This window comes from Emys orbicularis, chromosome 13 (genome assembly GCF_028017835.1).
Source record: "Emys orbicularis isolate rEmyOrb1 chromosome 13, rEmyOrb1.hap1, whole genome shotgun sequence".
NCBI classification, from domain to species: Eukaryota; Metazoa; Chordata; order Testudines; family Emydidae; genus Emys; species Emys orbicularis.
In genome coordinates this window covers 20663708-20691397 of record NC_088695.1, presented here as the reverse complement: position 1 = coordinate 20691397, position 27690 = coordinate 20663708, and positions in this window count along the sequence as shown.

Here is a 27690-nt window from a genome sequence, read left to right as displayed (position 1 = left end):
TACTTAAAAAACATTTTGTTATTACCTTTGGAGTTTTTGGCTAGCCGTTCTTCAAACTCCTCTTTGGCTTTTCTTATTACACTCTTGCACTTAAGTTGGCAGTGTTTGTGCTCCTTTCTATTTGCCTCAAAAGTACAATCATTACAATTAGGTAGACAAAAACTCCTCTATATCCTCAGTATCATTGTAAATGGGACACATCCTTTCCCAGTTTCTCTCATGGCGGGGGGGAAGTGGAGTAACAGGTGGGGATGACTTTCTCCGCTCTTCCATTACTTGGAGCTGAAGTCTGGCTGTCTCCTGTTCCATCTTGTGAGTCTCCTGTTCCATCTTGTGAGTCTCCTGTTCAGCAGCGAGCAGCTCTAGACGCCCCTTACGAGCTCTCTATTCTCTCTCATCAGCCTCCTTCTTTCTTTGATCGGCTTCTTTCTCTAATTCCGCTATTTTTTGCTTCTCCAGCAATCGAAGATCTGCTAGCTTCTGTTCATGCTCAAATTGCAGTTTACTTGTTGCCTTTTGCACTCTAATTTTTTCTGCATCTTCTGCAGCCTCAGGTAAGGGCTGTGCTCTTGCCCCCTGATCACTGGCTATTAACAGATTTCTCAGTTCTTCCTTTGTAGCTTTCTTTCTAAAGCTTATCCTCTTTTCTGAACACAAATTTTCCAGGGCTTTTTGCCAAGTCCCTCATATGCTCTTTGCTCCGCCATTGCAGCAGCTCTTTAACCAACAAAACTCTCAATCCCAAAATTCAAATGTGGATAGCGTGGGGTTCTGACCCAAAGCTTAATTGACCTGGTTCTGTGGATCCAAGCACGACTACGCCACTGTGATGATGCGGTTCTGGCGAAACCCAACTGAGAGTGCCAACTCAGGAAAAATTGCTCAAACAGGGCAATTACAGCCCAAGGCTGAGGTTTTTCCACCTCTAAGGCAAACCAAACCAGCCAGACTAAGAGGACTTCGGTCTCACCCCACTAGCTAACCGCAAGTCTCACAAGCAATTTCCTTAGACACTCCAGTTTCCCAGTATCACCACCAGTACCACTCGTTATGGGGACAAATGGTTATGGAAACCAATACCCCAGTAAAAGAAAAAAAAGGTTCTCCTGATCCCAAAGGACCAAGCCCCAGACCCAGGTCAATATATAAATCAGATCTTACCCACAAATCACGCTGTTGCCAATCCTTTAGAATCTAAAATCTAAAGGTTTATTGATAGAAGAAAAAGATAGAGATGAGAGTTAGAATTGGTTAAATGGAATCAATTACATACAGTAATGGCAAAGTTCTTGGTTCAGGCTTGCAGCAGTGATAGAATAAACTGCAGGTTCAAATTAAGTCTCTGGAATACATCCCCCGCTGGGATGGGTCATTCAGTCCTTTGTTCAAAGTTTCGGCTTGTAGCAAAGTCCTTCCAGAGGTAAGAAGCCGGATTGAAGACAAAATGGAGATGAGGCATCAGCCTTATATAGTCTTTTCCAGGTGTAAGAATACCTCTTTGTTCTTACTGTGGAAAATTACAGCAAAATGGAGCCTGGAGTCACATGGGCCAGTCCCTGCATACTTTGCTGAGTCTGAAGGCATATTTGCCTTCTCTCAATGGGTCCATTGTATAGCTGATGGTCCTTAATGGGCCATCAAGCAGGCTAGGCAGAGCTAATCCCAGCTTGTCTGGGATGTCACCCAGAAGCATAGCATAAGTTTGCCATACAGACAGTATAGAGCCAATATTCATAACTTCAACTACAAAACTGATACACACATATAGACAGCATAATCATAACCAGTAAACCATAACATTGTCTTAGACACCCCATTTGACCCCCTTTATACAAGATTTGGGTGCCACTACAGGACCTTGGTTGCAACAATGATCTATATGGTCCCAGTTTATGTCAATAACGTCACAACAGGAGACAGATGGGGCAGGATGCTAGAAAAGGGGGCCACAGGCATGAGAAGGCAGGATCTCAGGTGCAGATAGGGCGAAGGATTGGACATGGTAGGGCTGGACCCTGTGGGGTAAAAGGGGCAGACCCATGGGGGTTGGGGTGGGAGGTAGGCTAGGACATGGGACATATGGGGGAAAGAAGTATAGGGTGAGGGTTAGGACATGGGGAATATGGGGAGCAGGACTCCAGGTATTAAGAGCAGCTGTGGTAGGACTCCAGGGGTGGAGAGGGGCAGGAGGTTTGGGGAAAGGATGCCACATTCCTGGTCTCTGTGCACCTAGGGGGGGCCCTTTTCCTTGGGTATGTCCAGACAAAGGCTGCCAGGGGCCAGGTGGGTAGAGTGTCAAAGTCAGCTCCCCAGCAGGCTTAGCTTGTTTTACTGAGTGGGCTGCAACGATCTGAGGATGCTCAGTAATGTCTTCTGAAGCCACTGCCCTCACCCTGCCCTTATTTCCCATCAGACTCTGCTATCTCTTGAAAATCAGAGGTAAAAGGAAGGCAGAAGGAACAAATTGGAGGGGAGGGAGATGAAGAATTTGTGCAGAGTCCAAACTGTTTCCGGAGCAGGGTAAAGAGGATGGAGGGAGAGGAAAGAGCTACCCCCACATACTTGTTTTATTGCTAACCAGGGGTGAAAGTAACTTACAGGACTTACTGGTATGGCTGGAGTCCTGAGCGGGGGCGTGACCTCAACCGGAAGAGGCGGGGCCTCTCAAGATTTAAAGGCCCTGGGGCACCGGCTGTGGCTGGGAGCCCCAGGGCCTTTAAATCACCCCGGGGCTCCCAGCTGCAGAGGTGGCTGGGAGCCCCCAGGGCTCAGGGGCAAATTAAAGGGCCTGGGGCTCTGGCTGCCGTGGAGCTCCGGGCCCTTTAAATCCCTGCCACAGCTCCAGCAGCTGGGCTGGGGCCAGGATTTAAAGGGCCCGGAGCTCCCGCAGCAGCCGGAGCTGCGGGAGGGATTTAAAGGGCTCGGGGCTCCCCACAGCGGCTGGAGCACCGAGCCCTTTAAATCCCTGCTGCGGAAGCCAGTGCAGTCCGGCCCGGCATACTGGCTCTTGCCGGTACGCCGTACCGGACTGGACCGGCTTACTTTCACCTCTGTTGCTAACCACCCCCACCCCAACTTTCTCCTACGGGTAGCTCATTCTGATGCAGGGGACAGTCCTCTGTCAGAATGAATTACCCCCACTTTACTTTAGAGGAGCATCCCATCCATCAGAATAAGTTAACCCACGGAGAAAGTTATGGGCAGCTAATTCTGATATGCCCTGCCAGAAACTGCTAAATTCTTGTGGTAGCTGTTTCTGACACTACCCCTGGCTGTGGGCTTCCCCCGGGGTGCCCCCACCAGGCCCTTCAGCTGCATGCTGTATGCTGAAACCTCTGCACAGTTGGCAGAGAGAGAGGGATGGAGGGGCCAGGCTGGCATGTGGAAGCTGGGTCCACTTGTGGGTACACCCCAACTTAAATATAACCCAGCATTTATGGCAACCCCTACAGGCCCAGGGGAGACTCTACAGCTCCAGCTGGTGAGGAGATATGAAAATCTCCTGGAATCAAAAGATTGCTTGAGAATTGTAGCTTTCATTAATAATAATAATTAATTTTCAAAAGGCTCTAACCTTCAAGTTTGTGAGGAAAAAATCTTGAAAATATTCACATAGTGCACTCTAGGTAGTCAGAAACAAAACAGGGAAATAAGAACTATATATATATGTATGAATGTGTATATAAGTAATTCTTTGGTCATGACTTCCTATTTGAATTCCTGGGGTTATCAATACTGTATATCTATGGTTAGCAAAAATGACAGTAGAAATTTGTCTTTGAGAGGCATTTCATGTAAGGTAGTGTTACCCCTTTTGACCTGAGTGAATAGCTAAAGTTCAGGGCCTGTGGTTTTCCAGGTGGGAGGAGAATTTCATGATGGAGTCTGACACCTTTGATGCAGTTCTGTTCATTTACCAAGTCCTGTTTCCGTGAACACAGGTGGGACCAACACCCCCGTCCCCCCAAGCTGGTGTCTTTGCTCGCAGTGTCAAACACTATCAGCCAGTTTGTTTAGGCTGGCTGTGTCTGGGATTTCACACACACAAACAATGCCCAGCATGCCTCTCTATCTACATTGTTGAAATTCCTGAGTGGACTTGCCTGTGCCTTTTACATTTAACCTGAATGTAGGGCAGCTGCTACTTTTATCTGGCTAAGGGGCTTTCACTCGACTTATAACAATGGCAGAGTGCCCCTTAGTGAGCATTTTGGAAGTAAGTAAATCATGAGTGCGGTAGCACAATGACATCCAGCTGCACAGTATTAACCAAGGTAAGTGATGGAGTGCTAAGAACAATGAGCCATAAAACAATAACATTGAAAATTACTAATTTAATTACATTGACAGAGGATTGCAGGAAAGGGCGTCAAAATCAGGCAATCAGAACAGCAGATAAGAGGGCTTTTGCTGCTTGGCCTTGATTTTTCCCATCTACACCTCCCCTTCTCTTGCCTCCACCAGTTTTACCTTCCTCTGGACACATTTTTACCCCCTCCACATATTCTGTCCATCTCTCTCTTCTCATTTTCCAGCTCTGCTCCACTTTTTTAGCAACATATGCCTGAGGGGCACATTTCTCTGGGACTCTGTCTCTGGTTTATTTGCTCTTAAGGTTCTTTTTTTCAGGAAGGAGAGAAGGATTAAACTACTAGCAAAAGGAGAGGTGAAAAGGAGGGAAGATTTGAGCACTCAGCACAAATTTGAAATGTGGAGAAGAAAATTAATCAAAGAATGAAAGGACATGAAGAGAAGAAATTTTTGAATTGCCTATGCACCAGTGCTAGGAGCCTGGGTAATACACAACAGAATTGAAATTGCTCATTTGTGAACATAAATTTGATGTAGTTGATATTACTGAACCCAGGTGAGATGATTCCCTGAATTGAAAGGTTATAATAATTGTTTTTAATATATTTAGGAAGGATCCAGTGGGCAAAGGGGGAGTAGCATTTTCTGTCAAAATGGCAGTACTTTTTTCTGAGTCACTGATAACTCAGAAGAAAATGATCTTGAATGCTTATGGATCAGTGTCCTAATACAGAAAGCACAAAATGGAGTACTAGTTAGTGTCTGCTACAGACCATCAAATTACTGTACAGAACAGGATGACTGCCTCCTTATGTAGCTATCTACAATGTGCAGGGAAAAAATCATAACAGATGACAGTTTCCTAACTCAAAAAATGTTGCAGCCAACACTGAGGAATTCTGTGTTAGATCTTGCCCTAATGGATAAACATGAACAGATAATAGAACTAAAAATTAATGGTAGTTTAGGTACAAGTGATCTTGTCTTGATCACATTTCTAATGTGCTAGAAGAACAAAGTCCTGATCAGTTATATTCTTGCTGCTTTAATTAGGCCAATTTTACAGAGCTGAAAACAATTATGAGCCAAGTCACCTGGAAGGAAGAATTGAATCAGAAAAATACGAATGATAATTGGGAATCATTTAAAAATTGGGCCTTATTAGATGCCCAAAATGCTACAAAGGGAAGAAGGCTGTGCTTGTTAAAAACCAGCCTGGTTTGGAGGAGGAATGAAAGCAGCTGTATATATAGTGCTTAATTTGTGCCACCGCTGAGCCCCAGCACCTTTAGGCTTGGCAGTTCATAGCCCCGGCATCTCTGGGCTTGCTACATGAATTATGAATGTTAAAAAATTGCTCGAGCTCCGGCACCTAATTGCTTGAGTCCCAGCACCTCTTTCATTACAAATTAAGTACTGTGTATATAACAAATATAGGAAAAGGGGAATACAAATCAGAAGTTAGCAATTGAAGAAAATTGATATGTGAAGCCAAGGGAGACAAAGAGAAATCGCTGGCCAACAGAGTTAATGACAATAAGAAGGAAGCAACAAAGAGTCCTGTGGCACCTTATAGACTAACAGACGTATTGGAGCATAAGCTTTCGTGGGTGAATACCCACTTCGTCAGACGCAAGCAGGGCCACCCAGAGGATTCAGGGGGCCTGGGGAAAAGAAGGGGAGTGGACATAAAAAAAGGCGCCACCCGCTGCAGCGCTTGTACTCACCGGGCGGTGCTCCGAGTCTGCAGCGCTCCGCATCTTCGGCAGCACTGAAGGACCCGCTCCCGAAGTGCTGCCGAAGACCCGGACCGCCGCTGGGTGAGTAGCCAGGGAAGGGATTCTCGGCCAGGGCTCGCGGGGCCCGGGGCCTGGGGCAAATTGCCCCACTTGCCCCCCCCCCGGGGCATCCCTGGACACAAGTGGGTATTCACCCACAAAAGCTTATGCTCCAATACATCTGTTAGTCTATAAGGTGCCACAGGACTCTGTTGCTTTTTACAGATTCCAGAGGGGAATAAAGGAGGGGGGGTTGACATTATCGTATCAGAGGTGGAAGCCAAACTTGAACAGCTAAACAGGACTAAATCGGGCGGACCGGATGATCTTCATCCTAGAATATTGAAGGAACTGGCACGAGAAATTGCAAGCCCCTTAGCGATATTTTTTAATGAATCTGTAACCTCGGGGGTGGTACCGTTGGACTGGAAAATAGCTAATGTGGTTCCTATTTTCAAGAAAGGGAAAAAAAGTGACCTGGGTAACTACAGGCCTGTTAGTTTAACATCTGTAGTATGCAAGGTCTTGGAAAAAATTTTGAAGGAGAAAGTAGTTAAGGACCTTGAGGTGAATGGCAATTGGGACAAATTACAGCATGGGTTTACGAAAGGCAGATCATGCCAAACCAACCTGATCTCCTTCTTTGAGAAAGTAACAGACTTTCTAGATAAAGGAAATGCAGTGGATCTAATATACCTCGATTTTAGTAAAGCGTTTGATACGGTACCGCATGAGGAATTATTGGTTAAATTGGAAAAGATGGGGATCGATATGAAAATCCAGAGGTGGATAAAGAACTGGTTAAAGGGGAGACTGCAGCGGGTAGTACTGAAAGGTGAACTGTCAGGTTGGAAGGAGGTCACCAGTGGGGTTCCTCAAGGTTCGGTTTTGGGTCCGATTTTATTTAATCTATTTATTACTGACCTCGGAACCGAATGTAGGAGTGGGCTGATAATGTTTGCAGATGACACAAAGTTGGGAGGTATTGCCAATTCGGAGAAGGATCGGGATATCCTGCAGGGAGACTTGGATGACCTTGTAAATTGGAGTAATAGTAATAGGATGAAATTTAATAGTGAGAAGTGTAAGGTGATGCATTTAGGGATGACTAACAAGAATTTTAGTTATAAGCTGGGGACGCATCGGTTGGAAGTAACGGAGGAGGAGAAGGACCTCGGAGTCCTGGTTGACCGCAGGATGACTATGAGTCGGCAATGTGACGTGGCCGTGAAAAAAGCTAATGCGATCTTGGGATGCATTAGGCGAGGTATTTCTAGTAGGGACAAGGAGGTGCTGCTTCCGTTATACAAGGCACTGGTGAGACCTCATTTGGAGTACTGTGTGCAGTTCTGGTCTCCTATGTTTAAAAAGGATGAACTCAAACTGGAACGGGTACAGAGAAGGGCCACTAGGATGATCCGAGGAATGGAAAACCTTTCCTATGAAAGGAGACTCGAGGAGCTCAGTTTGTTTAGCCTAACCAAAAGAAGGCTGAGGGGGGATATGATTGCTCTCTTTAAATATATCAGAGGGATAAATACCAGGGAGGGAGAGGAATTATTTCAGCTCAGTACTAATGTGGACATGAGAACAAATGGATATAAACTGGCTGTGGGGAAGTTTAGGCTTGAAATTAGACGAAGGTTTCTAACCATCAGAGGGGTGAAATTTTGGAACAGCCTTCCGAGGGAAACAGTGGGGGCGAAAGACCTCTCTGGCTTTAAGATTAGGCTAGATAAGTTTATGGAAGGAATGGTTTGATGGGATAATGTGATTTTAGTCAATTAGGCAATAACGTGCCATTGCTGGTAAAATGAGGGTCCGGCTGGAGAATCTTGCCTGTATGCTCGGGGTTCTACTGATCGCCATATTTGGGGTCGGGAAGGAATTTTCCTCCAGGGTAGATTGGCAGAGGCCCTGGAGGTTTTTCGCCTTCCTCCGCAGCATGGGGCAGGGGTCCCAAGCTGGAGGATTCTCTGCGACTTGAAGTCTTTAAATCACGATCTGGAGACTTCAACAGCTGAGTTAAGGGAAAGTGGGTGGGTCAGCTTTTGTGGCCTGCATCATGCGGGAGGTCAGACTAGATGACCATAATGGTCCCTTCTGACCTTAAAGTCTATGAGTCTATGAGTCTATGAGACTAACACGGCTACCCCTCTGATACTTGACACCAAATAAGAAGGAGTTTTTTAAAAATATATTGGGAACAAAAAGAATCCTGACAATGGGATTGATCCATTGGTGGAATTGTTAATAATAATGCTGAAAAGACAGAAGTGTTTGATAAATATTTTTGTTCAGTATTTGGGGGGGGGAGCACATGATATAGTCTCATCAGATAGTGATGACAACACTCTTTCCATTTCCCTAGTAGCTGTGAAGGATGTCAGACAGAAGCTGCTGAAGTTAGACATTTTAAATTAGCAGGTTGAGAAGACTTGCATTGAAGCTTTCTAAAAGAACTGGCAGCGGAGCTCACGGGATCATTAATGTTGATTTTCAATAAGTCTTGCACTTCTGGGGAAGTTCCAGAAGACTGGAAGAAAGCAAATGTGCCCATCTTTAAAAAGGGGAAACAGGATGACCCTGGTAATTATAGGCCTGTCAGCTTGACATCGATCCTGGGCAAGATAATGGAATGTCTGATGTAGGATTCAGTTAATAAAGAACTAAAGGATGGTAATGTAATTAATACAAATAAACATGGGTTTGTGGAAAATAGATCCTGTCAAACTAACTTGATATCCTTGTTGTTGGGATTACCATTTGGTAGATAAAGGTAATAGTTTTGACTTCTGTAAGGCATTTGACGTGGTACCACCTGGCATTTTTGATTAAAAAATTAGAACGATCTAAAATTAACACGGCACACATTAAATGGATTCAAAACTGGCTTACTGATAGGTCTCAAAATGTAACTGTAAAAGGGGAATGGTCTTGGAATATTTCCATTGGGTCCCACAGGAGCAGTTCTTGGCCCTACTCTATTTAACATTATTGTCGATGTCTGGAAGAAAACATAAAATCATCACTGAGAAAGTTTACAGATGACACAAATTGGGAGAGCGGTGAATAATGAAGAGGACAGGACACTTATTCAGAGCAATTTGGATCGCTTGGTAAACTGGAGGGAAGCAAACAATATGCATTTTGATACAGCTACATGTAAATGTATCCATCTAGGAGCAAAGAATGTTGCTTATAAGGTGGGGACGCTATCCAGGAAAGCAGTGACTCTGAAAAAGATTTGGGGGTGGTGGTGGATAATCAGCTGAACATGAGCTCCTAGCGTGATGCTGTGGTCAAAAAAGCTAGTGCGATCCTGGGATGCATAAGCGGGAATCTTGAGCAGAACATGCAGAACCCAATTGCAATGTTGCATGCTTGGTATTTTTGAAACTCAAGCCACTAATTGAGAGAAATGAATATGGATTTGGGATCTAACATTAGGTTGTTGTTTTTAAATATCTTGACTCAAATAGTTCTCCAAAATGACAGTCTAGAATATCTGCCAGAAGGGAAAGAGTCTAGGGGGAATTGGGGTGTGAAAAGGGCTAAAACCCTTCTGAACCCATGCCAATTTCCCTTCTGACCTTGACAGATGCAGAATAACATCCACGTTTTGCTCCAGGTTATCCCATCCCCTCAAGATGCAGGGAAAGGAAGTGGCTGCAGTGGATCTGGTGACCTTTAAGGATGTGGCTGTGTATTTCATGGAGGGTGAATGGGCTTTTCTGGACGCAGGTCAGAGAGCCCTCTACCAGGACGTCATGCAAAAGAATTATGAGACTGTGACCTCACTAGGTAAGGATTCCTGTCCCCTTGGGTATCAGGGGCTGTGTGGGCTCTGAATCATCTGCATCAGCTTCTGTGCAGATATTTTCTTTGGTCCCCCAGATTTCAGGGGAATCAGCCCCAAAAGGCCCCAGATCCTGTGAGTGAGAGACTGTGCCCTCCACACCTCCTCCCGTGGGACAGGAGATTCAGGGACATAACTATGGTGCTGCTCTTCCCAGAACCAGGGTTTTCAAATGCCCTTCACCTCCATCTTCCTGTTGTTCCATATTGGGCAGCTGTGTTAGCAGGAGTCCATGGATGTTCTCTACTGTTCTGCCAGTCAGGAAGGGCACGGACCAGTGTCATGGGGCTGGGTCCGGCTGCCATTAGTGCCTCCGAGGCTACCTCTCATGCTCATGTGCTGAATTATTGGAAAGATGATGGTGTTCCTAGTGTCTTTTCCTAGTTCTGGTAGATCTCTGTGAAATGATGCTTCTTCATTGTGATAGGAGCTGACATCATTATACCTAACCCCTGGGGTAGACAGTGCTATGTTGACCGGAAGGCTTCTCCAATCGACTTAGCTCTCAGGGAGAAGGAGTGCCTGTGCCGACAGGAGAAGCTCTCCCATTGGTGTAGGGGCATCTTTGCTAAGTGCTATAATGGCGCAGCTGAGCAGGGGCTGCTGCTCTGCTGCAGTGCTGGAAGTGTAGACAAACCCTTATTCTCAAGTCTCTCTCTCTGCTCATCAGTAACCCATCCCTACCTTTCTCCATTCCTTTGTAGTTGTTGCCAGTGCTTCTTCATGGATTAGCAGGACTCTGAGTCTGGTTTTAAGCCTATGGGGGAATAAAGCAGCGCCTCCATGTTTCCTTGTCTGTGGCGCACAGGGTAGCGTGAGTGGATGAACTGAGCAATTCTTGTGAAAGGGAGAGTTCTGGTTTGTGCCTGAAGTAGGAAGTGGCATTTCTGGGCTGAGGACAGTGCAGATCTGGTGTTTCTGACATTTGTGTCCAGTCCAGGGTGTGGCTGGCTGTGTGTGTGTGAATGTATATTGTATGTGAGAAACTCAGGATATGCTCTCACTGCGGATTTAACTCAGATGATCATCGGGTCTGAGCACTTGGGATGTGAGCAGCCACCCTCCAAAACCCTGCCCGAGTTACTGTGACCTCACTGATGCTGTGCTCTCCCACGTGTCTCTCTGAAACTTCTAGGGGCCTGTCCCATGGTTCTTAGCACTGCAGTGAGCTGAGCTGGTGTTCAGTTGATCATGATATTCAAAAGCGGTGTTGCATTCTCTTCAGCCATGTCGCCAGGATGGACGCAATCACCTCATCACACTGTGCTCTTCTCACTGTGGCCAGAAGAGGGATGGACAGTGCAGAACACAGTTTTTTGGGGTGAAAATATGGGAGTGGGAGTGTGTGTGTGTGTGGGGGGTCACCCTACAAGTAGTAACCAAGGCTGCTGGGAGCCAGAGTGTGGTGGTATTTTCTGCCAGGTTGCTGGGGTCAGAGTTGTTGGACCAGGGCTGTGGCTATACACACACACTCAGGGTGTGACCTGCAGGTTGTTTGGCTGTTTAGGAGGAGCCCACGTTGAGAACTAGAGCAGCAAATGACTGTGAGGCACCCCAGGTTGCAGGGCAAGTGGTGACACAGCCCCTCACTGTCTGGATTGCACCTCGCAATGTCATCCTCCCCCAATCAGGAGTTTTGTGGGTGGAGTCCTTGGGGTTTGAGACCTGTTCTGCTCTATGTTGGGGAGGGAGGTGGGGGCGGGGGGGCAGGGATAGTTAGCAGTAGTGGAGATACAATTGTACCTCAGATACTGGGAGAAAGTAGTGACTCTGCTCAGCTCCCCTGGGAAATATGTTAGGACCATTCCCTAAGAAGAGGTCTGCCAGGCAGCGCCAGGGCCCGCCTCCAGCCCTCTGCAGGTTAGCACAAGCCACAGTCTCATAGCAACGGGATCAAGTCCCGGGGCTGCCAGTGTAGCAGTCTCGAACTCAGAATCTCCTCCCTGGGAGCTCATCTCCCTTCCTCAGAGTTCACCTCCCCCCTTCCTCAGCCAGGCAGCGCCAGGGGCCACCTCCAGGGATTAGCACAGGGGTTCTCAAACTGGGGTCATGACCCCTCAAGGGGTCATGAGGTTATTACATGGGGGGTTGTGAGCTCTCAGCCTCCACCCCAAACCCCCGTTTTGCCTCCAGCATTTATAATATATATTTATTTTATATTGTTAAATATAAAAAAAGGTTTAAAATTTATAAGGGGGGGGTCGCACTGAGAGGCTTGCTGTGTGAAAGGGGTCACCAATACAAAAGTTTGAGAATTATTAGGTTAGCACAATCGACGGTCTCACAGCACTGGGGTCACGGGGTCAAGTCCCGGGGCTGCCAGGGTTACAGTCTCACACTCAGAATCTCCTCCCTGGGCACTCATCTCTCTTCCTCAGGGTTCACATCCCCCGGCCAGGCAGCACCGGGGCCTGCCTCCAGCCCTCTGGGGGGTTAGTGCAAGCTGCAGTCTCACATTGGTGGGGTCATAGGGTCAAGTCCCGAAGCTGCCAGGGTAGAAGTCTCAGATTCAGAACCTCCTCCCTGGTGGCTTATCTCCCTTCCTCAGGATTCACCTCCCCCTGCCTCTACCAGGGAGAGCTAGGGCCCCCCCTCCAGCCATCCGGAAGCTGCAGTCGCACAGCGCCAGGGTCACAGGGTCAAGTCCCGGGGCTGCCAGAATAGCAGTCGTGGACTCAGAATATCCTCCCTGCGGACTCATCTCCCTTCCTCAGTGTTCACCTCCCCCCTTCCACTGCCAGACAGCACTAGGGCCCACCTCCAGGCCTTTGGGGTCCGCGGTCTCACAGTGCCGGGGTTAGGAGTTCAAGTCCCGGGACTGCCAGGGTAACAGTCTCGGACTCAGAATCTCCTCCCTGGAGGCTCATCTCCCTTCCTCAGGGTTCACTTCCCCTCTCCTGTGGCCAGGCAGTGCCAGGGCCCGCCTCCAGCTCTCCAGGGGTTAGTGCAAGGGGGTCACAGGGTCAAGTCCCGGGGCTGCCAGGGTAGCAGTCTCAGACTCAGAATCTCCTTCCTGGAGGCTCATCTCCCTTCCTCAGGGTTCACCTCCCCAATCCCTCTAACAGGCAGCGCTAGGGCCCTCCTCCAGCCCTCTGGGGTTAACGCAAGCTGCGGTCTCACAGCAGCGGGGTCATGGGGTAAAGTCCCCAGGCTGCCAGGGTAGCAGTCTTGGACTCAGAATCTACTCGAGGTGGAAGGTGAACCCTGAGGAAGAGAGAGAAGCTCCCAAGGGGGAGATTCTGACTGCCCGGGGAGGGATTCTGACTGCTACCCTGGGAGCCCCAGGACTTCACCCCGTGACCCCGGCGCTTTCTCTAATACTTGGAGGGCTGGAGCCGGGCCCTGGCTCTGCCTGGCAGAGGGAGGGGGGAGGTGAACCTTGAGGAAAGGAGATGTGCCCCCAGCCATGGCTCCAGATGCGTGCATCATGGGATCTTGTACTGAGATGGTGCAGGTGTGGAGAGGAAAAATCCTCTCTAGGTGGGCTACTTATATTCTGGGTCTGCAAGGAGTAATAGCATTGACCCTAATGAAAAAGATCAAAATTTGTTCCCTTGCCTCCATGCAGGATTTTCAATATCCAAACCACATGTGATCTCCCAGCTGGAATTAGGAAAGGAGCCGTGGGTCCCAGACCTCCGGGGCTATGAGGAAAGGGAGAACCTGAAAGTTGCTCACACCGGTGAGGAGTCAGCTAAACTGACTCAGAAACCAATTACAATGTCGCTTGTGCATTTTCATCAAGTCTGTCTGACCCTTCAGCCCCTGCCTTTATCTGTATTCAAAGGATAGGGAGGAAGGACAGTGTGGTGGGGCGGCTGCCCCACGCCCGGAGAGGATGGGCTGCGGCAGGCCTGGGCACCTGCAAAGACGCGCAGCCAATCAGAGAAGGGCTTACTGGGAGCCAATCAGAGGACAGATTGGGGCCAGCCAATCAGGGCCCAGCTCAGCCATATAAAAGGCTGCTCAGAGCGAGAGCAGGCAGTCTGTCCCAGGCCTTCAGAGGGGAAGGTCTGTCTCCAGAGCTGGGAGGCCAGCACCACGGACAGCGCAGTGCAGGCCAGCTTTAGAGAGTAGGAGAAGGCCTAGCACAGAGAAGGGCCGTTGGGGAAGCGGTCCAGAGGAGTAGTCAGAGGAGGAAGGAGAAGGAGGACAGCAAGACTGTCGCCAGAGGGCCTCTGGACCGGGACTCAGAGTAGTGGGCGGGCCTGAGTCCCGTCCCCCCTTTCCCCCCTTATTGTTCTATTGGGCCATACCCTCAGCCATAGGCCGCAGGGAGCGGCCGGATGGAACCACGCCCGATCCTCAACTGTAGGGACCGGACTCAAAGGTGTGGAGCTGTTGATCACCCCCCCCGAAAGGGGGTGCGAATAGACAGAAGGGCACTGTCGGAGGACAGTGTTCCAGAAGAGGATGCTGTGCGTTGGGAGCAACGCGAGTCCGTACGCCGACTGAAGGCGAGACGACAGGCGGGACGTCACCAGAAGGGGGCGCTCTACTGTATCGAACCAATTCCCCGAGACGACCAGTAGGCAGCGCCACAGTGGTGAGTCCCAACGCTGTCACACGTGGTGGAGAATGCGGGCATAGCGGTCCGCCCCTGATACAAGGGGCCAGGGCACGGACTGTGGACTATTGCCCGGAGCAGTGACTTGAGCAAACAGACGGTCGACCCAGATTGCGGGTACAGACCCGGACCTGTTAAAGGGTCCAGAGCGTGGGGGTTGAATCGGGAGTACCCCGCTGAACCCCAACATGGAGGCCGAGAAGCTCCTGAAGTGGATGCTAGAAAAGCAACAGGAGCAGTCGGCCCAGCAGCAACAGCAGCAGGTGCAAATGCTGCAACAAATGACCAGTCAACAGCAACTGCTGATGACTCAGCACCAAGAGAATCAGCAGCAGCTCCTCCGGGAGTTGGCCGCCCAGCAGCGGGCGCAGCAGGAACACCTGGTACAACAGATGGCCGCGCTATTACGCCCGGCGGGAGGCACCCCTGCCGCACCCATGGGGACCGGACATGGGGATGCCTTGGGGGCACTACCAGTACGCCTCACCAAGATGGGGCCTGAGGACGACCCAGAAGCATTTCTGGTGACGTTTGAGCGGGTGGCGACCACTGCCCGGTGGCCCTCAGAACATTGGGCCACCTTGCTAGCCCCCTATTTGACGGGGCAGGCTCAGGCCGCATATCGTAGCCTCGACCCCTGGGAGGCACTCGAGTACGCCCGAGTAAAGGCGGCCATCCTGGACCATACCGGCATTAGCCCGGAGACCTACCGCCAGCGCGTACGCAAGGAACAGTACCCTCCGGGGGCCCGACCCCGCGCCGTGGCCCAACGCATCCGAGACCACTGCTGGAAGTGGTTGAACCCGGAAGGCTTGACGGGACCCAAGGTGGCGGAGATGGTGGCCCTATAACATTTCACCCAGATCCTGCCCCCGGGAGGAAGGGCCTGGGTACGACGGCATCGACCGGCCACCTTGTCAGTAGCGGTGGCCTTAATGGAGGACTACCTATCTGCCGAGGGGGCTGAGGCGCCACCCCGAGCGGCAGGGAACCTTGGTCGCAAGGGCGGGACAGAGAAGTGGAACCTCCGCGGGTTGGGACCCTCCGAACCACTGGCAGGCAACCGCCATGGGCATCCGAGGCCCCCCCACCCCGAGACCAGACACAAGTTAACACAGGTGATGACGCGGAGGGAGCATCAACCCCCGGAGAGAGCAGGCCCCCTTGTGGGAGGCCCAGGGCCGGCCGAGGCTCGAGAGAGATGCTGGGGTTGCGGACAAGGAGGACATTTTCGAAGAGATTGCCCTTTTATGGACTGCAGCTACGGGCAAGCCTGGGTGGCCGGACGAAGGGCTTGGAGGAGAGGGATAGGAAAGCTGGTAGTCCCTGTCAGGGTCAAGGGGACCCCCACAAACGCCCTCGTAGACTCGGGGTGCAGTCAGACCCTCATACGAGAGGGCCTGGTCCCGAACCGTAATCTTTCGGGGGCCCCGATCCACCTACAGTGTGTGCATGGGGACATCCGCCCGTACCCCACAGCCTGGGTCAAAATAGGAGTAGGCTGTCGAGAGGAGGGTCTCCAGGTAGGAGTGGCCCCCAGGCTGGCCTACCCGGTGGTGCTGGGACGGGATTGGCCGGGCTTCGCAGAGGTTCTCCTGAGATATCAGCCGCCCGAACTCCGACCAGACAGGACTAAGGTGCCTAGAACGGGACTGCTCGGGCGCAGGCCAAGGAGTGACCCCGGCGAGGGGACCTCCGCAACCCCGGAGGCCCCCGTGGATCATCCTGGAGACAGGCCCCGTTCAGTGGAGGACGCCCAAGCAGAACTAGAGCGTGACGGGGACTTCTTACAGGAACAACGGGAAGACCCAACCCTAAGCAGAGCCTGGGAGCAGGCCACCAACCCTGACACCGAGGAGGACATGACGCCACGGCCTCCCCAGGGCCCCCGCTTTGAAATATGGTGGGACCGCCTGTACCGCATAGCGCAGGAACCCCAGACCCAAGAGACGTTCCGGCAGCTGTTAGTTCCCCACAGACTACGATCCGGCCTCCTCCAACTAGCCCACGCGAACCCTTGGGCAGGACACCTGGGGCGCGAGAAGACCCTACAGAGGGTAGCTCGCCGGTTCTTCTGGCCGGGCATCCACCGGGAGGTGGCGGACTTTTGCGCGTCGTGCCCAGAATGCCAGCGAGCCGGGCCGAAAGGGGTAGCCCGTGCGCCCCTGGTACCCATGCCGGTCAGAGGGGTACCCTTTGAGCGGATTGGGATGGACCTCGTCGGCCCCCTCGAACGAAGCAAGACAGGGAACCGCTTTATCCTAGTAGTCGTGGATTACACGACGCGCTATCCCGAAGCCGTCCCCCTAAAGACAGCGACGGCACCAACCATCGCGAACAAATTAGTAAAGATTTTCGCCCGAGTTGGGATACCCAGGGAAATATTGACGGATCAGGGCACGAACGTGTCCTCCAAATTAATAGCCGAGCTATGTCGCCTCCTCCATATACGGACCCTCCGGACATCGGTGTACCATCCGCAGACCGATGGCCTGGTTGAACGCTTCAACGGCACGCTAAAAGCTATGCTGCGGAAGTTTGTAGAGGAGGACCCCTCACATTGGGACACCTTGTTGCCGGCCCTGTTATTCGCTGTAAGAGAGGTACCACAGGCCTCGACGGGGTTCTCGCCTTTCGAGCTCTTATACGGCAGACAGCCCAGGGAAATATTGGATCTCCTGAAGGAGGATTGGGAAACCCAGGAAACGAGGGTCCTTGGAACCACGCAATATGTGTTACACCTCCGGGAGCGACTCCAAACATTAGGGGCCTTCGCCCGGGAAAACCTGGAACGGGCCCAGGCATGCCAGGAACCTCTATAATCGCGGGACTAGAGGGAGGAAATTCAGCCCAGGTGATCGGGTGCTGCTCTTACTGCCGTCAGCGGAGTCGAAACTCCTAGCCAAATGGCAGGGCCCCTATGAAGTAATCCGACGAGTGGGGCCGGTTGATTATGAGGTCAGACTACCAGGACGACGTAAGGAGACGCGCATTTATCATGTCAATCTTCTGAAGGTCTGGAAAACCCGGGAAGCCCTGTTCATTGGCCTGTCTACCCCAGAATCGGAACTTGGACCCCTAGCAGGAGATCTTCCCGACCCCAGACCGGCCACGTTGGGGTCAGGCCTCAATCCCAGACAGAGAGGGCAACTACAACGGATGGTGGAGGAATTCCCAGATGTTCTATCGGCCCGCCCGGGCCGGACGACTCTAACGAGTCATCATGTCGCCACCGACCCCGGGAAGAGGGTGACGGACAACCACCGACCGTTACCCAAGAGAATGTGGGATACAGTTTGACAGGAGGTAGAGACGATGTTAGAAATGGGAGTCATAGAGGAATCAACGAGCGAGTGGCGTAGCCCTATCGTCTTAGTCCCGAAGCCAGATGGGACGACCCGGTTTTGCATCGACTTTAGAAAGGTCAGCGCTATCTCCCGTTTCGATGCATACCCAATGCCGAGGGTGGATGAATTGTTGGAGCGCCTCAGGGGAGCCAGGTATCTGTCAACTATAGACCTAACTAAAGGATACTGGCAGATCCCACTTACACCAAACTCCCGTGCGAAGACGGCCTTCCCCATGCCTTTCGGCCTCTTCCAGTTCATAACCATGCCATTTGGGTTACACGGAGCGGCGGCTACGTTCCAGCACTTGATGAACAAGGTCCTCCAACCCCACGACCAATACGCGGCGGCCTACATAGATGATATTGTAGTTTACAGCCTCGACTGGGAGAGCCACCTACACCACCTGGCAAAGGTGTTGCAGGCCCTCAGAGCGGCCGGCCTAACGGCTAACCCGGCGAAATGTCACTTAGGGCAAGAAGAAGTGACCTATCTGGGATACATGGTAGGAGGGGGGAAACTAACGCCCCTGATTAGCAAGGTACAAGCCCTCAAAGACGTACCCGTCCCCACGACAAAGAAGCAAGTGCGTCAGTTTTTAGGATTAGCTGGGTACTATCGCCGTTTTGTGCCGGATTTCGCATCCATAGCCGCCCCCTTGTCAGACCTGACAAAGAACTCTCAACCTCGGCAGGTACAGTGGTCTGAACAGTGTGAGAGAGCCTTTGCCACACTAAAGGAACGGCTCACTCAAGAACCTGTCCTACGACACCCCGACTTCACGAAGGAGTTTATACTTCAAACAGACGCTTCCGAAGTCAGCTTGGGCGCAGTGATCTCCCAAGAAGTAGACGGGGAAGAACATCCAGTACTGTACCTCAGTCGTAAGCTGTTCCCCCGGGAAAGGCATTTTTCAATGATAGAGAAAGAGGCCCTAGCGGTACGGTGGGCTATCGACGCCCTACGTTACTACCTGCTGGGGAACAGTTTTAAATTGATCACAGACCACGCCCCTTTGCAATGGATCCACAGCATGAAGGACACTAACGCTAGAATTATGCGGTGGTACCTCGCTCTCCAGCCGTACGACTTCCAGGTGTTCCACCGCCCGGGTAAGGCCCATACTAATGCAGATTTCTTCTCCAGGCTGGGGGAGGAGGGCGAGGAAACGGACCAAGGTGGGGGATCCTTAGTGCAAGGGGAGGTTTGCGAGGGGGCAGCCAAGCCCCAACCCAACTACAGAGACCTCAGGCAGGTAGCCATGACGGCGGAGGGTTCGTCCCGCCCGTACGGGGTATGTCACAAATGCACAGAGAGTGCGAAAGAAGGGAGCATATCCCAGCCTAAACAGGCAGCCGTAGGAGAAGAACCTATGCAGGAAACCCCGGTGGAGGACCGGCCCGCACCCCTGGAGCCGCCAGGGACCGCGACTTCTCCAGGTCGAGGGGGAGCCTCACCATGGGAGGAACCAAAAGAGGCGGCGGACCACGAGGCCAGTGGAGAATCGGGAGACCTGTGGGACACCCCAGCATCCGAACTGATAGGAAGCAGTCTAAGGGAATTGACGGACTGGTACGTCAGACCCGGTAAGCCTCAGCGTGTTTCGGTGGGATCCCTGCTGAGACGGTGACTAGGCCGGGTTGCCCTGTGACAAGGGCTAATCTCCGGGACTTTGAGCCAGTAAGCCTTGTTACCCTAGGACGGGAGCTAATTTCCTAGACTTAGGCCAGTAGGCCATATTGCCCGGTGATGAGGGTTAATTTCCTAGACTGGGAGCCGGTAAGCAGGGCCACCGTGAGATGAAGGCTAAGTTCCGAGCTCTAGGCCATTAGGCCGGTTAGGACACCCCCCCGGGAGGGTTCTTAAGGGGGAGGGTGTGTGGTGGGGCGGCTGCCCCACGCCCGGAGAGGGTGGGCTGCGGCAGGCCTGGGCGCCTGCGTAGATGCGCAGCCAATCAGAGAAGGGCTTACTGGGAGCCAATCAGAGGACAGATTGGGGCCAGCCAATCAGGGCCCAGCTCAGCCATATAAAAGGCTGCTCAGAGCGAGAGCAGGCAGTCTGTCCCAGGCCTTCAGAGGGGAAGTTCTGTCTCCAGAGCTGGGAGGCCAGCACCACGGACAGCGCAGTGCAGGCCAGCTTTAGAGAGTAGGAGAAGGCCTAGCACAGAGAAGGGCCGTTGGGGAAGCGGTCCAGAGGAGTAGTCCGAGGAGGAAGGAGAAGGAGGACAGCAAGACTGTCGCCAGAGGGCCTCTGGACCGGGACTCAGAGTAGTGGGCGGGCCTGAGTCCCGTCCCCCCTTTCCCCCCTTATTGTTCTATTGGGCCATACCCTCAGCCATAGGCAGCAGGGAGCGGCCGGACGGAACCACGCCCGATCCTCAACTGTAGGGACCGGACTCAAAGATGTGGAGCTGTTGATCACCCCCCCCGAAAGGGGGTGCGAATAGACAGAAGGGCACTGTCGGAGGACAGTGTTCCAGAAGAGGACGCTGTGCGTTGGGAGCAACGCGAGTCCGTACGCCGACTGAAGGCGAGACGACAGGCGGGACGTCACCAGAAGGGGGCGCTCTACTGGATCGAACCAATTCCCCAAGACGACCAGTAGGCGGCGCCACAGTGGTGAGTCCCAACGCTGTCACAGACAGATAGATCCCTTCCTCTCTTCTCTGGGGAAGGGTTTTGTGGGGAAGAGAGTGGAATCAGCTCCTAGTATTTCTTTCCAGCAGTTATTTGGGTTTGTTTCCCCTGTTCCTGTTCCCCTTTCTGAGGTTCTCTCTCTAACCCATCAGGTGATGGGATGGTGAGTGTGAACAAGGAGGAGAATCTTCAGCAGGAAGATTCTGAGCAAGTGGAATCCAATGGGATTATATTGGAAACAGCTGAAGAGAATGTTTCCCAGAGTTCTGAGCAGGGAGAAGCCCATGACAGTCAGCACAGACCAGTGAGGCAGCTGACAAATCATGCAGGGGAGAGTCAGGGTAAATCCACTCACAGGAGCGGACAGGTCAAGAAAATCAAAGAAACTGTCCCCTCAGGAGAGGGACCCTACATGTGCGATGACTGTGGGAGAAACTTCCCTTGGAGATCAGTTCTTATTACTCACCAGAGAATCCACACAGGAGAGAAACCCTATAACTGCCCAGATTGTGGGAAAAGCTTCAGTCGAAGCTCAAACCTTTTGTCACATCAGAGAACTCACAGGCGGGAGAGACCCAATGAATGCCCTCACTGTGGGAAAAGCTTCAGTCGGAGGTCAATTCTGATTGAACATCAGAGAGTTCATACAGGAGAGAAACCCTGTAACTGTGGTGACTGCGACAAAAGCTTCAGTCAGAGCTCGCAGCTTATTTTGCATCACAGGATTCACACAGGAGAGAAACCCCATAGCTGCCCTGACTGTGGGAAAAACCTCACTAGGAATTTATACCTTATTGAACATCAGAGAATCCACACAGGAGAGAAACCTTACAGCTGTCCCGACTGCGGGAAGAGATTCAGTCGGAGCTCAAACCTTATCACGCATCGCACAGTCCACACAGGAGAGAGGACCTATAACTGCCCTGACTGTGGGAAAACCTTCAGTCATGGCTCAAACCTTTCTAAGCATCAGAGAATCCACACAGGAGAGAAGCCCTATAACTGCCCTGACTGCAGGAAAAGCTTCAGTAGGAGCTCATACCTTATTCAACATCAGAGAAGGCACGCAGGAGAGAAACCCTATAACTGCCCCAACTGTGGGAAAAGCTTCAGTAGGAGCTCATACCTTATTCAACATCAGAGAAGGCACGCAGGAGAGAAATCCTATAACTGCCCTCACTGTGGGAAAAGCTTCAGTTGGAGATCAAACCTTGTCACACATCATAAAATCCACACAGGAGAGAAGACCTATAGCTGCCCTGACTGCCAGTCATAATAAAGACATCACTAATCACCAGAGTACCGACATGGGAGAAAAGCCATATGCATGCAGTGAGTGTAGAAAAAGCTGCAGTCAGAGCTCACACCTTCTATCACATCAGAGAAGCCACAGGGAAGAGGGACCTTATGAATGCCCCGAGTGCGGGAATAGCATCAGTCAATCCTTATCATCCACCAGAAAATTCAGATGGGGAAGAAACCCTTTAAATGTCCAGAATTTGGAAAATCTTCACTGTGAGCTCAGCCCTTAATAAACATCAGAGAACCTACAGGGCAGTGTGCCCAGACTGCGGGAATGGTTTTCAACACAGCACAACCATCACAGACTCATAGACTTTAAGGCCAGAAGGGACCATTGTGGTGACCTAGTCTGACCTCCTGCACATGGCAGGTAGCAGAACCTCACCCACCCACTCCTGTAATAGACCCCTAACCTCTGGCTGAGTTACTGACGTCCTCAAATCATGGTTTAAAGACTTCAAATTACAGAGAATCCACCATTTACACTAGTTCAAACCAGCAAGGGAACCCATGCTGCAGAGGAAGATGAAACACTCCTAGGGTCTCTGCCAATCTGACCTGCGGGAAAATTCCTTCCCAGTCCCAAATATGGTGATTTAAGAAAATGCACCCAGGATGCAAACCCTAAAGGAGTCATGGCTGTGGATGAGTCAAGTGAATAACATCTTTGCTTATTCCCATGAATCTAAGAGGAAATCTCAGGCTGCAGTGGCCATGGAGTGCAGACATGCAACATTAGTAAAGCAGAGAATGAAACGTCCTTCCTAGAACAGAGCCATACAGAGTAAGGGTCTGAAATAAGATTCCCCCATTATGATGTAATTTGATTATAATATTTTGGGAAGTCTAAATGTGCTTTGTTCAGCTCTTACATTTAAGTTTGGTGTTTTACAGCTAAAACCATCTTTTTCTTATATGCTGTGACTTCTCATTCATCCTTGATAGTGTTTTAGGCTGGAATCCACCAAAGGACTTAGGTGTTGTGACACTGAGCATTGCAATGACTAAGTTTTAGGCACCTACAATATCAGAGGAATAGAACTGGGATCCACAAAGCCAAGTTCCTTATAAAACAAATGAGGAGAGAGAGGCGCTTTAGAATGGGATCCCCAAGTCTCAGCACATTACTTGGGAAGACACCTAAGCTAGCCAATGTGAGATGCTGACAAGGTATGTTCTAAGTCCTGCCCCTGGCATGGGAGCAGGGGCCTATCTCTGCTTCTGATTCATGAAGCAAGGAATCTAGATGTGTCTCTGCTGATGGGGCCCAGTACAGTATGTGTGTTGTATTCAGAGCTGTCTAACTCCACCCAAACCCAAACCCAAAACCTCCCTCATAACCTCTAGCCCTAGCCCACTGCTAAGTGTACTCACCAAGGATGTGGGAGACCCAGTTCAAGCCCTCCCTCCACCTGCTGAAGTAAAGGGATTTGAACAGGGATCTGCTACTTCTCAGAGGAATGCCATAATCACTGAGGCATAGGTGTCACATGGAGTGGGGGGGAGGCATGCGAGGTCACATGCCCCCCCAGATTTCTGCCAGAGTTGGACTTGGGTTGAATGTGGCTGAGAGGGACATGCCTGGGAAAGGCACCAGCAGTGAGCTCTCCCACTGAGCCCCCTTAGGTGGCATCCAGAACACGGAAGCAAGAACCGGGCTGGCAGCACCGCTCTCTGCCAGAGGGGTATGGGGAAGTCTGCTGAATCCATCCCTTCCTCGCCAGCCAACAGCTGCAGTTACCTGCTTGAGTACGTGTCTGGACTAGCTTGCCTGGGGTGCGCAGAAGGGAGCATGGGGAGTCAGTTAGGGCAATGGAGGGGGAGACAGCAGGGCCCGGGGGAGCTGGGAGTGGGGAGGGGATGGGGGGGTCATGGGAGGCATCAGGGACTGGGGCCATGGGTTGGAGACGGGGGAGGCAGCGGAGGCTATTTTCCCCAGGGCCGGCCTTAAGGGTGGGTGACATGGGCAACTGCCCAGGGTGCCATTTGGTCAAGGGGGTGCCATGGTCAAGAGGGTGTGGCTGAAGGGTGCCTTGGCAGTCACCAGGAAGCTGACTGTGGCTGTGTTGGTGAGGGGGGGCCTTGCCATTGTGCCCCCCCTCCTGCACACACTGTCAACAGTTACCAGTTACCTGTGCTCTGAGCTATGGGATATTCTGATGTGTTCTCTCAATCTGTCCTAAGGAAGCAGTTCTGTGTGTATAAATACTTAAGGAGTCATTGGGCTAGAGAGAGAGAGAGTGAAAATGACGCTATAGCCTGGTGGTTAGAGCACCTACCTTGAAGGTGGAAGACATAGATGGCGGGTGCCTCCCCATACTGGACACCATCTAAAGGAGACAATCTAACGGGAAGGTCAAATGATCGCCCCGCGTGTCCTCTGCCCAGTGACCCCCCTGTGCCACACCTGGGGCTGCTGCCCTCTTCCACCCCATGTTACCTGCAGGGGGGAGGGGTTGGCTCTGTCCTCTCTGTGCCTCCCCCCCGGCACATGCAGCCACTCTCCCTGGCAGCCGGCCGGGGAGCAGGACGGAGCCACAGAACTTCTGCCTGAGAGCCTGGCTGTGAGGCAGTGGCTGCCCGCTCCCTGCCCGAGCTCAGCTGCCGAAGACAGGGGCCAAGCATACAGGGAGGCAGGAGATCCAGCTCCCTTGGCCCCTGCCCTGGCAGAAAGGAGCTCTCTTTCCGCATCCCCACAGGTTTCTGGCTTTTTGAATTTTATACTCAGTTTTATAACACTAGTCCATTCAATTCAGTTAACCTACCATATTTTAATTTACTGTCAATTTTAGAATTTTGTGTTAAGAGGTTGTTTTAAGATTTGTTACATTGTATAATTCATTTTATTTGCCTTTTTAAAATGTGGCATATCTCATTTCCATAATCTTTGTTGATTTAAATTTGTATTGGTTTCTTTAGTCATTTTTGATTACTTAAATGAATGTTTCTGTATTTCAAAGAGTCCCTTAGCATATAGGAAAAAGAATCATTGGCAAATTATGTGGTTACCCCTGAATGTACTTGCATTGTTGATCAAATGAAACTAAAAACTCATCATGCTTCCTTTGTCTGTTGGCCAAACTAAATCAACGTACCCATGGTGTTTCATGGCCAGGGCAAAGGAAAAGTGAAAACTACAGCTTGTGAAACAATAGCACTCTTTCTACACCACACTCCTGTCATTCTGGGAGACAGTTCTCTGTATCCCTGACTTATGAACCATTTTCCTGGGTACTTGGAGAGGAGAAGGCAATATATAACTGCACCCTGAATAGCTGAAGGATGATGGTGGAGTGGGCATTTGGCAGACTGAAGGGAAGGAGAAGGAGCATCCTTGAAAGCTGGAGGCTGCTGAACCATATCTGCCTCATGTGATAAGTGATTGCTGTGTTTTGCAAAAAATCTGTGTGAGGGCAAGGGGGAGATCCCCACCAAAGGCTGGGAGGTGGAGGTGCATGGACTTTGTTTGTTATGAACAGCTTCTAAATGGTGCCCCAATTGGCCAGGGGTATAGGGCAAGGATGTGTGCTGGTGGAATATGAATGTGTTTTAACCAAGGAAATGGATGCAGTGTGTTCATGTAAAGAGTATATTAATAAGCAATGTGATGGGAACTATACCTAAGTGAAATATTTCAGCCAAATTGTACATAACAAAATCCTTAATTGATTTAACATAACAGTGCAAACTTCAGATCATAGAATCATCGAATATCAGGGTTGAAAGCGACCTCAGGAGATCATCTAGTCCAACCCCCTGCTCAAAGCAGGACCAATCCCCAACTAAATCATCCCAGCCAGGGCTTTGTCAAGCCTGACCTTAAGAACCTCTAAGGAAGGAGATTCCAGTGGACCTGTGACTGAGCTGGGCGCACACATGGCTGTGCTGATGGGCTAACAAAAAATGTGTTATGGGAACTATTCTCCCTGTGTTGGTGGGTGGAATAGTGCAGGCAGGACCTGCCATTTGCAGGAGCAAAAGGAGACTCCCAGTATGCTTTGTTCTCCAGAGACTGCAGGACATGGCTGGGTGGGGTGCTGGCTGTGAACATAGCACCACAATGTTCTCCAGCAGAGCTGTTTGTATCTGCACCACATCCAGCATCCTTTTCTGAGTGTACTTTCCTTTGTCCTCATGCTCCCTTGAGAGCAGGGAGTAGGATAGTAACGGTACGTGCACCTCTACAAGCTGTCCTGGCTTTGGAGGATGTTACCTTGAAGTGACTCCCCAAGAGGCTGAGAAGGGTCTTGTTCAAAAGGCAGCAAGCACAATGGGAACGTAAGCAGTGCTGCTCTTTAACAGTGTGATGTCCTCACCCCCAGCTTCTGCAGAAGTGGAAGGGAAACACCTCCTCTACTGGAAATCTGGGAAGTCTGCATTGCCTCACGATGTGTATGCTAAAATGTAGCAGTTCAGTGTAGCAGCTTGTCTACACTTACATTTTATAGCGCTCTAACTTGCTGGCTCAGGGATCTGAAAAATCACCTCCCCTGAGCGCAGCAAGTTTGAGCGCTTTAAAGCGCTAGCGTGGACAGGCTCCGAGCGCTGGAAGCCACGCTCCCAGTGCTCGGCGCTATTCCCCTCATGGAGGTGGATTACCAGCAGCGCTGGGACCACGCTCATGCTTCAAAGCGCTGCCGCGGGAGCGCTCCTACAAAAGAACTGGACATTTGTAGTATTTGGTCTAAACCAGGGGTCTCAAACTCAAATGACCACGAGGGCCACATGAGGACTAGTGCATTGCCCGAGGGCCGCATCACTGACACGTCCCCTTGCTGCCCCTGGCCCCACCCCCACTCCTCCCCTTCCATGAGGCCCTGCCCCTGCCCTGTCTCTTCTCCACCTCCTCCCCTAAGCGCGTGGCTCCCCACTCCTCCCCCTTCCCTCCAGGAAAGTGCTAAGCGCCACCAACAGCTGTTTGGCGGCGGGAAGCGCCTGGAGGTAGACAGAAAAAAAAAGAGAGTAATATAGTAGTATAGTATTAAAATATAGTATGCTATTAAAAGTCAATGTATGAACTTTGTATTAACTTCTTTAACTGTAATGTGAAAAGTCAGTGCTAATTTTGACAGTCATTTCATTTTTGGCCACTTAGCTGGCAGCGTTTTGCATCAACCAGAGCATCAATCTTAGGTTTGATATCCTGAGACGAAACCAATTTCAGTGTTGCTTGCAAATGTTCATCAGTGAGCCTTGACCTTAACACAGATTTGTTAATCTTCATGGAAGAGAAAAACTGTTCACATATATATGTACTTCCAAACATTGCCATTATCCTTGCAGAAGCAGAGAATAACATGGGAAATCTTTCTTGTGAAAGAAACCTGTAGAATTCTGGAATTCCAACATCTGTATACTTCTGCTTCAAAATCGTGTCACACTGAAGCTCCACTAACTCCATCTGCATTTCCTCTGCAACATTGTCAATTTCAACAGCAAATGGTGTAGAAAAAAGTTGAAAATGTGGTTCAAGTGCCTTTAAATCTTTAAACCACACATCAAACTGTTTGTGTAAGTTAGAAATGATCTCTGCATATTCTTTCAAGGATTTGGGTTCAACTTTTCTTAAGGAATTCAGAGTTGAGAAATGGACCAAATTGCCAGCAGTCAGCTGTTTCCCCCACAAAGTAAGCTTGACTTTGAATGACTTAATACTGTCATACATCTGTGTTATCACTTGTTTTCTATCCTGAAGTTTCAAGTTCAGTGCATTCAGGTGATCAGTTACATCTGTTAGAAAAGCAAGGTTGCAGATAAAAGTGGAATCAGCAAGCTGTGGAACCTCCTTGTTTTTCGTTTTCATGAAGGAATCAATCTCCTCTCTGAGTGCAAAAAAAATGCTTCAAAACATTTCCACGACTCAGCCATCTAACTTGTGTGATACAGAAGT